The sequence below is a fragment of the Scophthalmus maximus genome, chromosome 5 (assembly GCF_022379125.1).
Source record: "Scophthalmus maximus strain ysfricsl-2021 chromosome 5, ASM2237912v1, whole genome shotgun sequence".
NCBI lineage: Eukaryota > Metazoa > Chordata > Actinopteri > Pleuronectiformes > Scophthalmidae > Scophthalmus > Scophthalmus maximus.
Genome location: NC_061519.1, coordinates 2,288,636 through 2,304,910, shown reverse-complemented (window position 1 = coordinate 2,304,910; position 16,275 = coordinate 2,288,636). Strand labels below are relative to the sequence as shown.

The 16,275-nt window shown below is 44.9% G+C and overlaps 1 long non-coding RNA gene across 1 annotated transcript; it reads right to left on the bottom strand.

The window, feature by feature from the left end:
• Positions 1–2,851: 2,851 nt before the first annotated feature.
• LOC118311527 lies at positions 2,852–8,188 on the bottom strand. The gene is made up of 3 exons (XR_004794005.2): positions 8,000–8,188; positions 7,097–7,229; positions 2,852–3,368 (listed from the first exon to the last, which is right to left on the bottom strand). It is a non-coding gene; the product is annotated as an uncharacterized LOC118311527 (long non-coding RNA).
• Positions 8,189–16,275: the final 8,087 nt, after the last annotated feature.

The following is a 16,275-nucleotide window of genomic DNA, read 5'->3' as shown; positions in this document are numbered from 1 at the left end:
TGAGTGTTGGTGTCGGTTCCTGCTAAGTCGGAGGCTTCAATGTTAGCGTAATTGAATAAGACTGACGACCGTAACTGTGGGAATACCAAAAAAGAGCAGCCGACGACACCTTCCCCGTCCTCATTTGCACACGGTGACGTCACATAATTCCGAGGTCATTCCGCTCCCACCTTCCGACCTGAGCGGGGCCCTAATCAGATAACTGAGAACTGTGTGGACGTGCGGGGTAGTTCACGTGTGACAAAAACTCTAGTCACTCCAGTAACGACGTCTGTTTCCTGAAGACATTTTCACATGACAACCGGACTGTAGTACCAACATGTTGAGCGTCATGGAAACCAAATGAATTCAATCTTTAATGCCAAAAATGAGTCATTGTCAGCACCTGATGAGCGGGCGTTAAACAACGGCCATATCTGCTGAACTACACAACACAGACACACACACACACACACACTGCTATCACCATCACTGGTGTCACCCGATTAATTGATCCCTGAGCACTCTTGTTTTTTTGTCTAGTTGATCTTTCTCCACCGCTCATTAGGGCCGGAGAGACACAGAGTCGTGTGTGGGGTCCGAGAGAGAGAGAGAGAGAGAGAGAGTGAGATAGACATGACACCGTGCACAACACTCAGGAGGACGTGGGGCGAGCGAAGACGTTTAATTGTCTGATTAGTCAACACAGTAAGCATACGGGGCGGACACCCGGAGGACGGCGTTCTCTTCTTTCTTTTTGGTTAGGTAATCGTTGTCATTTTCCCGCGAATAGGTGCAGATGGTGTCGTTTCTCTATCAGCAGTCAGTTTTAACATTGTAATGACAAGTTTGAGCTAACACGTCGTATTCAATTTGACCTTGAATAAAACAATCCATCTTCCAGGATGTGAAATGCTCATCGAGACATCGGGGTCCGTTGTGATCAACCATGATGATCACCAGACTGTAGTTCTGCATCAACGCAAACAAATGAATGAATGGCATCGATCTTCTTGTCTAACTCTAAAGAAGAAGAAGTTACATTGTGAATGTGCTGGGCAAATATTTTTGCTTTGTGAGACCGGGAAAAAATGAAAAAATTCTTTGGCATTTTAGCTTTGAGGATTTGTTGTTATTGATAACCAAAATGTAAAAAATGTTTAAAAAAAACAAAACACTGACACTGGCATTTAAATGAACAAAAAAAGGGATGTAACAAGACAGTGAAATAAGGCCACACAGCCCAGAGAGCAGGGGGGGTGAGCATGTCCTCTCTGAAATTCTCTTAGCTTCATTAGATAAGATGCAATTGGTGAGTCTCCCATTTCCTCTGGCCCATATCGTCACGGACACACGCGATGCTCAGGAGACTTCCCAGAATGTCTCTGTGTGAGATACAGCCGAGTCGAGAGCCGGTCCGGAGGACACACACCATTAGACGCGCACACGCACGTTGAACGCACACAGAGAAAACGCTCGAGCATTGGTGACAGAGTTAATGTCCAGGAGGATCGGGAGAGGCAGGAAGGAGCAGGAGTCCCTGGGGAGAAGCCATCAAATAGGCTGTGTTGAATCATAGAGCCCTCCTCCCGACCCCACCCTTTCTCCATTCATGAGGCACTCCGTGATGTACATTGCTGTCATGACGTGCTAGAGGTGCTTTTGCATCAGTGACGTATGGATCACACATTATATATCATCCGGTGATCATGTTTATTCCCACATGGTGATATATATATATATATATATATATCACGCTGTCTGGTAAATAAAAGGGGTGTGTGTTGGAGCCGGGGCTGAAGGACGCATCTACTCCAGAGCCGGATGAGAAATAATATGTAATACTGTGTGCATAAGTGATGCCATAGCTCAAGCGTATGAGCTGAAGCTTTACGGCGCGGATCAAGGGAGGGACACTGGAGATGTGATTTTGCTCTATACGTGCTGCATGCATTATGCATCCGTGCCCAGTACGCTGGTGTCTCACTTGGAAATACGGTGTTAAATAATGAATTTGTTTTCTTCGTTGATGCACAGATGTATGGATACGATGGACCGTATGTGTGTGTGTGTGTGTGTGTGCCGGGTGGGGGTCTGCACATGGATCATGCATGCCCTGTGTGTGTGTGTGTGTATGTGCGTGCGCGTGCGCGCCTTTGAATAAGTGGGGGCCATCAAAAATTGATTTTGCTCCATGAGCAAACATCTGCCGGAAAAATTAAAGGAGGACACTCAGCGCTGTTTGAAGAATGGAGGCCTGTTTGCGGCAATTAGAGTAAGTGTAGCTTTGTCAACACTCAGTTAGCGCAGCTGCCTTAGATCACCACTATCGCTGTGTGTGTGAGTTGCTAAGCCAACTGGCCACCTTCCTTGGATATGGTAGCCTGGGACCCAGACGAATTCTGGGAGCTCATTTCATTCGCTCTGCCAGACTCACGGTCCGGATCCCCTCCATTGGGAAGTGATTTCCCCTCCGGCAGAAAAAAACTTGCCGGTCCAATCACCAACATATTATCTGATAATGGGCGGGGTTAATACCGTGACAGCGGGGAGAGAAATGAAAAAGGGCGACACCCACTCAGAGACATTGTGGAATCATCATCATCTCCTCTCTGCTCTGGTCTGTTGACGTTTCCGCGTCGCTCAACAGACGTCACGTGATCTCACTGGCTGTAGGTCTGTCCAACTGAGTCCGGAGCCGTTTTGGTCTGCGTCCGTTGGTAACGCCTCTAACGAACCGAGAGGTCCCAGACTAATACGCATTTGAGTATTCGTCTGGCTACGCCAGGCTATGTGGCCGTGCCCTACTGATACATGGTACCGTTTGCTCCTGAACACAGTTCTGCTCAGCATCACAATTTCTAAACACAATAATTGTTTTATGAGAGAAAGAGTGAAGCTGCGTCCCATTCTGTTTTTGTGAATCAGTGTCCTACTGTATAGCAAGAGCCAAAATGTTAAAACCGAGGAATAGAGGTAGTCATTTGGACTTTTTTCAGTGTTATGCAGGACAACAGTATACTACACACCAGATCTCTGACAGCAACATGTGAATACAACCCTCTCACTCCTTATTCACATCATCACTTTGAGAAGAATAGCACCTAGTAGAGCAAATACCTCCATCACCACCTCTCTGCCAAAGCCGAACAATCCTTCACACGATTGTCTAGTTCTTATAATAGAAATACAGACAAAAAACACTAAGTGGTTGGACAACACGAACGGTTTATTTGTCAGAAAACATGGTGAAAGAAAGTGAAAAAGAAATTCCTGGATCTGCCCCTTAATCGTCATCTGCACCCAAATGCAATGGCCTCCTTCCCAGGCCCAGGCCCCATCCCCCCGCCGAGTTTGGGGGAAAGCGGTTTAGTGGTCTTTGCGTAATCCTGCGAACAAACCAACAGACAAACAACTGAACCAACAAAGAGAACTCAAAGAGTGCGGAACCTCCGCCAAAGGCTCGAGCGATCCCCCGGCCTGTCTGCCGTTTCACTCTCAAGAACCTCCTGGATCTATAGCTTGATCTCTTCTTATGAAAAGTGAAACCTTTACCACCACAGGATATTGTTTGATGTGAGACAGTGTTCTCCCGGACGACACGGCCAGACTGGGCTCAGGAGACAGCCCCGGCCAGTGCCAATACAGACGTCTGCAGTTACGGCACAGTATCAGAATCCCATTCATCGAGCTCTGGAGATTCTTTTGGATGGTTCCGCAGACATTTTGTAAAAATATATTTCTTAGTGGCCGCGAGTGTTCACTTTCGCTTTCATGCTATTATTACATGTTCGTTTTTTGGTTTTCTTTTAATGTCCGTGCACTTTATTGTCAAGTAATTTTTGAAGTATTTGCTGAAGGGACTTCACGTTGTGAATAGAAAATCATAACAGCAGTCGTGAATTGAAGTGGAGAGATGACCCCGTGTGCAGGTGAAGGGAAAACTCAACAGCAAACAAAGAAAAAGCCTGTTTTGTTTTTTTTCTTTGAGGCGAAATGTTGCAGATGAATTTGAATGATTACTTGTACATCTTAAATCATTATTAACTTGACGTTGTTGATGTTTGTTGAGCAAATGCTTTGAGATTTGTGGTTGAAAGTCAAACTATTTCACATCACCCGGGCAGAGATGGCACATTTCTTCAGCTCCAAGATAAAATTGATCGATATTTAAAATTGATTTGCACATTTTATGTGCACGGAAATCAGTGTGATGTGGCTGAAATGAATTGATACCCACTGTTTATATTATGTATTGTCATTCGAGTTCAAGGTGGACGGTACTAGTCCAAGCTGTAGACAAAATGTCATTTCATGTGAATCTTGCATCGTTAGGCATAGGGTTAGGACATATAGTACTATAGTCTCTAGTTTATACGACTATGAAATAAGTTAGTATCGGTGCAGTTCAAGTCGAAATGTCGTTGTCGAGTATAAAAAGGAGCTGATATAAATAAGGATTCCTGTAGAAAGACCTCACAACCCAAACAGCCCTCTCTCCCTGTCTGTCCTTCTCTGTCACTGTTTGACCGCGCACATGTGTGTGTGTGTCTGTGTGTGTGTGTGTCTCTGTGTGCATGTGTTTGTGTGTGTATGTGTGTGTGTGTGTGTGTGTGTGTGTGTGTGTGTGTGTGCGTGTGTCTGTGTGTGTGTGTGTGTGTGTGTGTGTGTGCGTGTCTGTGTGTGTGTGTGTGTGTGTGTGTGTGTGTGTGTCTGTGTGTGTGTGTGTGTGTCTGTGTGTGTGTGTGTGTGCGTGTGTGTGTGTGTGTGTGTCTGTGCGTGTGTGCGTGTGTCTGTGTGTGTGTGTGTTTGTGTGTGTGTGTGTGCGTGTGTCTGTGTGTGTGTGTGTTTGTGCGTGTGTGTGCTTGTGTGTGTGTGTGCGTGCGTGCGTGCGTGCAGACAGAGAGCATAAAGCCATGTAGTCCTCTCTCTCAGCTCTTACGTAAGCTGTGGCGCTGTCAGGGAGGTTACAGCAAGCTTTGGCAGCCACTTCCCCTCTACACCCCTCCGTCACTCTCCAGCATCCTTGCCATTCTTTGCAGACTGGGCCTCGATATAAATATTTCATATGGCACCGTGCACGTGGGAAAAATGTATTTTTAGACCCTGCCAGTGCTCTCACTAGAAGCCAGCCCTCTGTGAAACCAGACAGCTCTTTATGTGGCGAGGATGAATTGGACTCCCCTTGCACGCGCGCATGTACATCGGGGGTCGGCCTTGATTGATTCAATTAATTCTGACTGCTGTCCACTGGCAACGGGTACAGCATTGATTCCCACTGAGTTCTTTTAAGGTACGATGTGCCATGACAGCTTTCCATTCGATGAAGTTCCCGTTTTGAGGGCCGACGCATGTGGGATCCCTCTCTGCCAAAGTGCAGTGAAGAAAGACAAAGCCACCGACGGCACGAGATGGGGACTGCAAGGCGAAAATCAAAGAGTGGGAAGAGAGAGAGGAGCCCGCGCGAACGTCAGTGGAGAGGGATGGGATGTTAAAATGCAGAGCACATCCTTCCCCCGGCCACCAGGACATGCATGCATGAACACGAGCGGCAGAGTGTGGTCACACACAACCAACACTCGCAGCGTTGCAGACGCCCGTGGGATGCGGTAGCCTTTTTGCATGCGTTTGAACATAAAAGACAAATAAACGATGACCAGGCAGCAGGTTAGTAGAATGTTAGATTGGGCCTCAGACATGCTCTTGGATCATTAGCCACCATCACTGATGCAGTTTGCATAGACAGGCGAGGGATGTGTTCCGGTTTTCAATCAAGACGCCCAGCATCATAATGGACGTTTTGAATATGGAGACAAAGAAGACACATTATATTTCTCGCTCTGTCTATTTTGCACCTGATCTGTGCGCTGATGTATTTTTGAACAAGGCTATGGGTAACTGGGTCGATTACACACTCGCGCGCAAGCACATGCACACACTCCCACCTAGAGTGCCCTCAATCTGACCTTGCCGAGCACATTGAGCGGTTTATCGAGCTGCCCCTTCTCCACCCCTTTTGAAAGCTCTCCAGGAAGATACGGAATGCAAATCGGACTCATCGAAAGCCTAGCGTGTGCGCTGGGTGCGCACCATGTAATCGTACCGCGGAATGGCCATTCCAAACAAGCGTTCGTTGAGCCAGATGATGAGGAGGGGTAACAGAGCAACGAGTGCTATGGCAACAACCTTGATGGATAATGATGTTGGGTTGTTGTTGTTTTTCTGTTTTTTTACAGCAGCTCTGTGTCTGCTTTTCCTCACCAGTTCATTTCTCTCCTCCTTTCCTCGTCGTCTTCCTGACAAGAGGACTGAAGCCACCCTGACTGCTAATGAGGGACAGTTTTTTTGTGTGTGTGTGTGTGGGGGGGGGATGGGGGGGGGGGGGGTGCCGGAGTGTGATGGAGAAAGAAACGGGGAAAGTGTCTTTGTGTGTCAGTGCCTGAGTTCAGTAGTTTGGACGAGGGTGAGAGATAAAGGGAGATGTGCTCTCCAGCTCGCTCTCCTCGACCTGTTTCCTTTTTGTTACTAGGCAACACCTGCAGGCATGCACTAAATAAAGCTTTGTACCCGCTATCCCCCCGCCCCCCCTCGCCGGCTCGAACTCTAACTAACACCCTGCCTCTCTCCTCATCAACCTCATCCATCTTTCCTTCCCTTTTTAATCCAGTAACTCTCCAGGACCCTCACCCTTCACCCCGTCATCCCAGCCCCTAGCACTTTTCCCTCACTCATCCTGTTCTTTCCTGTTCCTCCCCTACAATCCCCTTCTACACTCAGAGCAGGGTTTTGTTTTTCGTTCCTTCTTCAATTTTTTTGGGTTGCTGTTCTCGTTTGACACTGAACAGGAGCAACAGCGCTTCTTGGTTAAGGACACGGTTAGCAACATTGAATCCATGCCTTGCAAGGGACGAACCACACAGTTTCATCGTTTCTCACGGGATATGTGGATCATAGCCATTGGGACAGTCTCTTAAAAATGATTAATTTCATTGATTCTTAACCTGTTTTTAAAAAAGTGGGATGACATGCCTTGTTTGGTTGTCTTTCATTTTCTTTTTCTTTCTTTACACTTTACTTTTCGACTACGGTGACGCCTCTATGAACGTTGACCCGTCACCTGCGTGTTGATGGTCCATGAGGGTTAATGGCAACATTTCGATTCCTTAAAATGTCTTGTTTGGGTTCTCGGTTGTTGTGAAATGCAATATAGGTGTTTTAACTCCTGCCACCAACAATGAAATTAACAGGACCTGCAAAAATACAAATACTGAATCAAACTTAGTACCAACTCATTCATTAAACAGAGATATTACAATTCAGGCAGCAAAACAAAATCACACATAAATGGTCTCCTCATGGTCAGACTACATTTTTCTGCTTTCAGGTAATTTGGGGGATTTTTTATTTTGAAATTCATATTATTAACTGTATTTTTTAAATTTTGCAAATTATGCTTAAGCAAATTTTTATTTTCTAAAATAAGAGTTGTTGTCTGACGAACAGGAGACCATTTATGTGTGAGGTGATTATGGAGTTAATACATTATATTATAAGATAATGCTCAAACATATTTTTCCTGAATAAGAGTTTGTTGGACTATGTCTCAGTTTGATTTGATTTAATTTTTATTTATCTCGAACCATCAACAACAACAAAAAACTCAAATCAGGTAAAAATACAGTGATAAAACACAAACAGATAGATCATTCAAATTCCATCAAAGAACAAAACAGGGATGCGTTCAAGAAGGAGCATAGTGCTGCCCCAAGTTAACAATATCATATTATTACAGAAAAAAACGAATATATGTATATATACTGCATGTATATATACAGGTCATACAACAACAATACAAGAGTTGATTTTGGTGACTTGACACAGCACAGGAGTGAAGTTATAAAATATTATTACTTATGAAAAATTCCCCCAAATTATGCATACATTAATTTCGGAAATAAGAGTTGTAGTCTGACCAAAAGAAGAGCATATATGTGTGAGGTGATTTGGTGACACTGCTTACTCTGATTGCGAGAAGGCTGCGCTTGTGTTTGAACAAAGTTTCGTTTTGCTGGGTATTGATCCGTAAAGTGTGAACCTGTGGAAATACTTTTTCGAACTTTGCTGCAGTTCATCAATGTATGGTTTCAAAGTCAATTCAATTTTGAATTCTGGTTTAAAAAAACAGCAACATTTGAATGTGGTTACCATAGCAACAAAAACCATGACATCTTTGATCTAGACGACGCCTACTGTATATCAAAGACAACACTGCCACCTAAATCAAAGACCATTCCTAATGTGGCATCGGGATTGTACCTGGCGTCATTAGGGTTTTGTATCACTTAGTGACTTTACTGTTCACTAGGAAACCGCAGTGGATTCTGGGAGACTAATGTTCAAGTTTCAGAAATGGACCCGGACATAAAAGGGAAAGATTCTGAGGTGAAAATGATTTCAATATCAAAAATATCAAAGGGATATATCAGAGTGAAGTTACTGGGCGAAGGCGATTTTGGAAAAGTGTACAAGTGCCTGAGCTTACAAACCAAGGATATGGTGGCCCTGAAGATTGTACAGAAGGACTACGGCAAGAGAGAGTTGGACACTCTCAAAGCACTGAGGGAGCTTGGCCACGACAAGCACAACTTGGTCAGGCTTGACAAGCATCACGAGGAAAGAGGAATGGTCTACCTGGAATTTGAATTGCTGGACATTACAATCTTGGAGTACATGGAAGAGTGCCACAGGCCACTGCCCCTGTCCGAGATTCAAGCAATCGCACAGCAGATGCTGGTGGCTCTGAACGCCCTCAAGAGCAAAAGTCTGGTACACGCAGACATCGAGCCCTCCAATATAATGTTTGCAAACCACAAGCTGCAGCCCATGAAGGTGAAGCTGATTGGCTTTGGTGTAACCATTCCTGTCAACACGGTCGCTGGGGAAATCTACCAGATCCCTCATTTCAGGGGCCCTGAAGTCTTGCTGGGCCTCCCTCTGAGCGAGGCTACGGACATGTGGGGTCTTGGTAGCGTTTTGGCCTACATGTACCTCGACGAGTGCTTGCATACAGGACAGTGCAAATATCAGGAAGTTATCAATATTGTACAGATGCATGGTCAGCCTGCCGATTACATGCTGACGAGTGGGAAGCACACAGAAGAATACTTCTGTAAAGACCGAGACTCCAGTGATTCTTCATGGGGGCTGATTGACAACTGCGACTGCAGAGAGTGTAAATATTCAAGAGAGAGCAGCGTAGACTTTGAGACGAGTATCGAGGGGGGCAGAGTTCCCTTGTGCAGTCTCGACGAAATTGTGTTATCTCGCCAAGATACCATGGAGTACGGAGAGACGCTGGACTTTTTAAGCCTCCTCAAACAGATGCTGGAAGTAGATCCGAGAAAAAGAATCACGCCCAGCAAAGCCCTGCAACATCCGTTTATGACCTTGAAGCACTTTCCGAGTGATTCCAGTTCCAACCCCCACACGCCACCAGCCTGTTTGGCAAAACAGGAGTGCCAATCGGAGCAATGCAATGCAAAGCGCAATAACGTTTTAGTTGGTAAGGGGGCTGACGCATTTTCCACCTCAATGGAAATTGATGCGTTCAGCAATGAGGACCCGCTACCGACAGCCTGCGCAAATGAAGTCAGAATCACTTCTGCACTTCTTCATGAAGCCTCTTCACCCGCCTCTGCAAGTCGTGATCCCGATGGGGGCAACACTCGCACTGATGAACGGGCCAGCAGGAGGAACACGTGTTATGTTGAGGTCAAAACTCGAACAAAGTATTTGAAGAAGATTCGCCAATTCTTCTCTTCCAAATAAAAGAAAAAACTCACCACAAAAAAACCCGATCCAAATTTTACACAAAAGTAACTCTCTAACTTTGCGATAGTTTCCTCTTTTTCTTTTCTTTTCTATAAAAATTCTGTAAATATGTCAATCAACAACTCAAATGGTATTTTAAGTGACATGCCAGTTATTACAAATTCCATTCATTTCTCATTTTTGTACAGGAATGTGACTATTATTTATACATTTATAATACTTTTTTCTGCTTCCTCAAAATTACTCAATGTCAATCCAGCCATTCGTTTTTCATAAACGATAGGCCTATATACAGTATGTCCTATGACAGTTTTTCAAATATTATATATATACATTTACATATTTGTTGATGTTTTACGTTGATGGGTTGTTGTTTTTTTGCTACAACATGACAGCATGTGGTCAGGACTCTGAAAGGCAGAGCTGCTCAGGTGTTTACTGAACCATCTCTTAGTTATGATGCTGTAGGCCTAGACTAGTGGGGGAACTCCCATCATGCACTGAGCATCTCTCTCTCTCTCTCTCTCTCTCTCTCCCCCTCTGACTCCAGAGCTGCAGGATCCAATCCCTTCACTTTTGTAATAATATTAATATCATTATTTCCAGTCTGTGCTTAAAACAACGATCACAAAGCTGTTCCTGGTCTCTCTCTTCTCTCTTCTCTCCTCCTCTCCTCTCACCCCAACCGGTCGCAGCAGATGTTCTGCCCTCGAGTCCCGTTCTGCCAGAGATTTCGTCCTGTTAAAAGGGAGGGCTTCTTTTTTCTCCATTTCTATTGTATGGTCTCTACCTTACTTCGTAAAGTGCCTTGACGTAATATACTTTGTGATGTACAAATAAAATTGAAGTGAATTGACAAATGGATAAGCGTCCTTAATTGCATCTATTCAGTTCTTAGTTCTGTACCCAAAAGAGGGGTGGCTGCAACAGTACGAATGTGCAGCAATTGAGCAAATACTCTATTTTTTTCTTACACCATGTTAAATCCACAGTGAAAATCTACAAACACAAATGAAAAGACTGCCGAGTAGATAGTAGGTGTACCTTAAACATGAGAGTATGTTGAATGGTCGTCAGAGAGAATCAAGATTGTTAACAGCTTATAGGGATCGGTGATACCAGCTGTTGTATCAGAGCATGACTGGATATCGTTCAAGGAGCAGTTTCATATCTATTCAAGGGAATATACTGCATATAGAAATCACCTGTGGACACAGACATATAAAACCCCCAAATGGATGGTTTACAAGCCTAAATTCAAGCAATTTGTCTTCTCTAGGAGCTGACATTTTGGTGATAAGTGCAGGGGTTTCAACCAGCCTCTCAGTATGTCACTGGGAAAGAAGAAATAGATTTGAATGTCAAACTTTCTAAGAATCTTCCAGACCATGAAAGCCACTGTTAAGGTTTATTATACTACAGCGAACACTCAACTTCTCTTGTTCTCAGCTAAAGGCCTAAAGCACACAGCCACTTTTCCTTATCTATGACTGTCTAAGCTCGTGATAGGTTCAATGCAATGGTTATAGGCAGGTTTCTGAGTGATGCCACGGTGAAATGTATGTACACATTGGATTTAATTGGACTTGCAGTGGCACATTTAGATTGCTTCTGGGAAAACGGCAGCGAGTGTTTCGAGGCACTTTAAAGCAAAAATGCCTTCAATCTCTATTTAATGGTGAAAACAACAGAAAGAGTCAAAGTGATCTTCATCATGGAAACCAAATCATGAAGACAAATGTGCTGAGGTGGGTTGAATTTGAATAAGTCTTCAAGATGTCATGCAATGTTGTTGTTTTTTTTATGCAAAGGGGCTTTAAACTCCTCCAGAGGAGCAATAAACCAGTATCAAGAAACCGCCTCCACACACATCAACAGAAGCACTCCTGCATCCGTTGCTGTTCGAGCTGCTGTCCTTTGAATTCATCTGCAGTATGGAGTACCTCATGCATTCTTAAGTGGGTCCGCAGAGGTAAAAGCCTCCAGATCTGTATTTTATGGTGCTGTACTTGTTGAAGATTGTCTTTGCCACTCTCCGAGCAGTGAAGTGCAGAAAGGTTGAGTGGTACTGTACACGCTTTATCTGTTCGGCAAAAATGGATCTGAATGGAGACATCACTGCCAATTTTGAGATGGAGAATCTAATGAGTGTGCATCATTAATGTGCAGGGTGAACAGGTGACCCTGCCCGGGACTTGGATTGGATTGAACTCTCAATTCACTTACCTTGGAAACCGGATTATTTTGCTTTTGGTGATTTATCAGCAGAGACAGAATGAGGGCCTGGGGAGACAGAGACACCGCGACAGATGTGTAGGTAGTAAAGTAAAGACAGCACAGTTTGGGGGCACAGGCAGGCAAAGCTAACCCCAAACTGTCACTCTAACATATTGCCCCATCTTTCTCCCCGGGCTATAAATCCTTGGACCATATATGAAATCAGTCAACCTGACTGGCGGCGAGTAGACACAGTTTGTGAGCAATGACACTGTGCACAAAGGAATTTGCTGCTTTTAGACCGGAAAAAAACAACAACATACAGCACACGTTTACTTACTATGACATCATATCATCATATCAGTGACTTTCATTTGGCCATTTAAAAGGTTTTATGGTCCTGATATTAATCTGATGACCACGTTTGCTTCTCTAAGGGACACTGAATGATGCGTTCGCAGAGAGACTGGTCGTGATCGTCGGTGCTGTTCGGCTGAAGATTGAGGGGCGAAGAGGACACGAGCGCATGTCATCGTGCTTTAGTTTGGCCTAATGCAGGAGTGGTGTGTTGGCTTACCTGCGAGCTATAATTGTAGAAGACATTGGAGGTCAATTTGGATCTAAATCCAAACTCTCCAAGGAGATGGAACATTCAGCACTTGTGGCACGATACGTGGGTGTGCATGGACACAAACACACACACACACACACGCAGAGCGGGGACAGAGGGTGAGAGGAAAGAAAGGATTAAAGCCTGGGAAAGCTGCAGCGTCATACTTTAGAGAATGGAGCGTGTATCAGAAATAAAAGTGTCTCCGTCTCATGTGTGCAGTGGGAAGGAGGCTGCCTGGGGATTGTACTATATTTCGTGGATGCATGTACAAAAATGGGGACGAAAACACACTTGCTTTGTACAATAACAATATCAGACAGAAACAACATCCATAACCAGAGATTTATCAGCGGATTTTAAAAGGGCAAGCAGAGTGTGTGTGTGTGTGTGTGTGTGTAGAGAGAGAGAGCTGAGTGGGATTTGGTTTAATCCAAACATTAAACACACACACACACACACACACACACACACACACACACACACACACACACACACACACACACACACACACACACACACACACACCTCTTTGTCACTCTCTTCCTCTCAATGTGTGTGTATGTGTGTGTGTGTGTGTATGCGTGGGTGTGTGTGTGTGTGTGTGTGTGTGTGTGTGTGTGCGAATTTGCCTCCCTCAGTCTCTCTTTCAGAGTTGCGTAACAGCTTGATTATATAATCTCAAACATATATGCATGTCCATGAGGCTGAGTGCTGGAGGGCATGGAACAAGTCAGGAGGGGACAATGATTTGGAGCAGGAGGAGGAGGAGGAAGGGAAAGAAAAGAAAGAGAGGAAGAGGGAACAGCATCTTCAGCTCTGAGGTACTATAAGTTCAGCATTTGAGCTCCAATAACATCACACACATCGACTGCTGTAAATCCATTCATGCTGCTCGGAGATCTGCAGGTGGTGGCACGTTGTTTGAGATGACTGTGTGTCATTTGTTTCAAAGTCACAACTCTGAGAGTTTAGAGATCCACCGATTTTGGCGAGCTGACACGGAGCAAGGTGTTCACTTGGACTTGTTTCTGGCCGCCTATCAATAAGTCCAACATTCACTTCCCTTTCGTCGTCGCATTTTCTCCTCTCCTGTGTAATAGACTGCGCTTGGTGCACTGCGCGAGGTCATCTTATCTTTGGCAGGTCGGGTCACCGTCTCTGAAAAGTCCTAGCCTCAGATTATAGTCTAAACATCCTGATTATGAGGACACTTTCCATCTGTTTAATGCCGACATGGTTCTGAGAGTTAAATGCACCACGCTGGCCGGGAACGGGAGGGTTTTTGACACATCAATGCACTGACACTTTTTGATCTTTGTATGAACCAGAAATCTCCTCAATATTGAGCTAAATACTTCCGCTTAAGACATTTATGGTCTTCCTGATTCCATCTCACCCTTTAGCTCAGTTTATGTCTTCACCTCCGCCAGAGGAAAAAAACATCTGGATATACGTGGGTAAATGTCTGACTTTCTTCACCAGCTGACTGACTGTCTTAGCCCCATTTTGTGCTGTGTAGGATTAGTTTGAGGAACTTTGTAGGTTTATCTGAGCTTTTTTGCTCAAAACACCTAGCAGAAGTTGTCCCAACAGGAGGACCCGGGTATTATGGTTTGATACCCGGGTCAGCCTAGTCCATGTGCCGAACTGTCCTTTGGACAAGAAACCTAAAACGCCCGTGACGGATGTCCGGCAGTGTACGAATTATGTGTGGTAGAAAAAACTGTTTACAGCAGCGTTGAATGACTGTGTGTCTATGTGACTTGTAATCTTTAAGACTCGATAAGGCTAGAAAAGCACAACTCAAATTTACACCACCACCATGAAGAAATGGCCCACAGTTCAAATTTGCACAAAAATGCAATTTTTCGCTCGGCGAACACTTCAGAATCTGACAACTTGGTTCAGGCACGAGTGCTTTTCTGAAAGCTCTTCCCGGGAGAGAGAGATAATCAAATTGGAGTGGAGGTGACTGGTATCGAGAAAATTAAAGAGACGGAGACTGGACGGACATTTAAGTAACTCGCCAAAGACGGGAAGCGTGGAGAGGTACGGGAGAGGATGGAGGCGAAAGAAGTGTTCATACGCGTGTCCCTGCCTGCGGCGACTCGATGTCATCACCTGTAGTAGCAGGCTGGCAGCAAACGTAGACGCTGAAAAGGCAGAAGACATCACTCACACTGACAAACCAGTGCGCACACAGTTTAAACACACAAAGACAGGCTTAGCTGAAGTAAACGCACACTTCCACATGCAGGCTTAGCTCACAAAAAACACACACACAGATAGGCCTGTGTCTCAGTAACAACTTTTGCCTTATCTTCAAACCTTTCCCTATATCTGTCCAATACAATTTATTCATCCCCCTCCTCTCTCTCCCTCTATCTCTAACCCCTCATCCACTCATTTCTCTTCATCCGCCCAAGGCTTTTATCATTTTCAACCCCCCCCGTTTTCTTGTGTCATCCCCGACCCGGCTTAAAAAAAGCATGGAGCATTTTTCTGGTGCAGTTTGTCCTTGACTGACTCGCTACAGCTTCACCCTCACTCTGAAATACCTTATACACATTTTTCAAATGTCCTAATCACACTCTTGGTGTCCCAGACTCAGACTTGGCCCCTTCTACCTCTGCAAACACCGCCGCCACTGGCACAGGCGAGGGAATGGACATGACAGCCGTCCTCCTGAATGGTAATAACCACTACTCTGTACGTAAGAAGTAACGCGTGAGGGGGAAAAAAGGTAAAGGATGGAGGAAGGGCAAAGATAAAGAAGAAATGTATGGAGTTAATTGGGAGAAATAAAAAGAGAGAAGAGCCGAGTGGTGCAGGCTGCTCTCTGCCATCCCTCCGTCCGCTCCCATCACCAGAGAGAGGTGAGGGGGCTGGTTGTCATGACGGCTGTTGTCATAGCAGCTGGACCGAGTAATAAACATGAGGAAGGGATGGCCGTCCATCCAGTGCAACATTAACAGCATGCCGCAACTATGCCTTTGTCATGGGAAGCTCGATTTTGTTTTTCACGGTCACGACTATAACAGAAATGTTTGTTCTCTGTAGTCGGAGGAAATTGCACAACCTTGGTGTAAATACCTCTATCTAAACACACGGTTCACAGACGAGCGACAAGGCTTAGTTAAGAGTTTTGTACTGGCTTTCTCCGGGTAGTCCGGCGTCCCCCCGACAGTACAGAGACATGCAGATTTGGGAATGTGAGGGTGAATGATTTTTTTTGTCTCTGTATGTTGGCCCTGTGATATCGTATATCTTCTGCTCCTCCTCACCAATGATCCATTGTAGCTCCTATGGCTCAGGTAGCAGAAAAACGGCCTGGACGATTATGTGCACACCAGTGATACAGTACAATCTCTCCAATCAGGCTGTGGAATCGCTCACTCTCTTCTGCGGAATCGATTGTTGCAGGGACCCCTGAGCGGGTTTGCTCTTCTTGCAAAACTAAATTATATTTAGTTGCCTAAAGCCAAGTTTGCAGTCTGTTGTAGTGTCAAATGTTGACAAACTGGCGAATAATGCTGTTGGCCATTCAGATTAATACAAAAATCATTAATGTGGCACTGCACACTTGATATATCATTATAGAGACTGACTCTCAGCATCACCAGCTGACTTCCAGC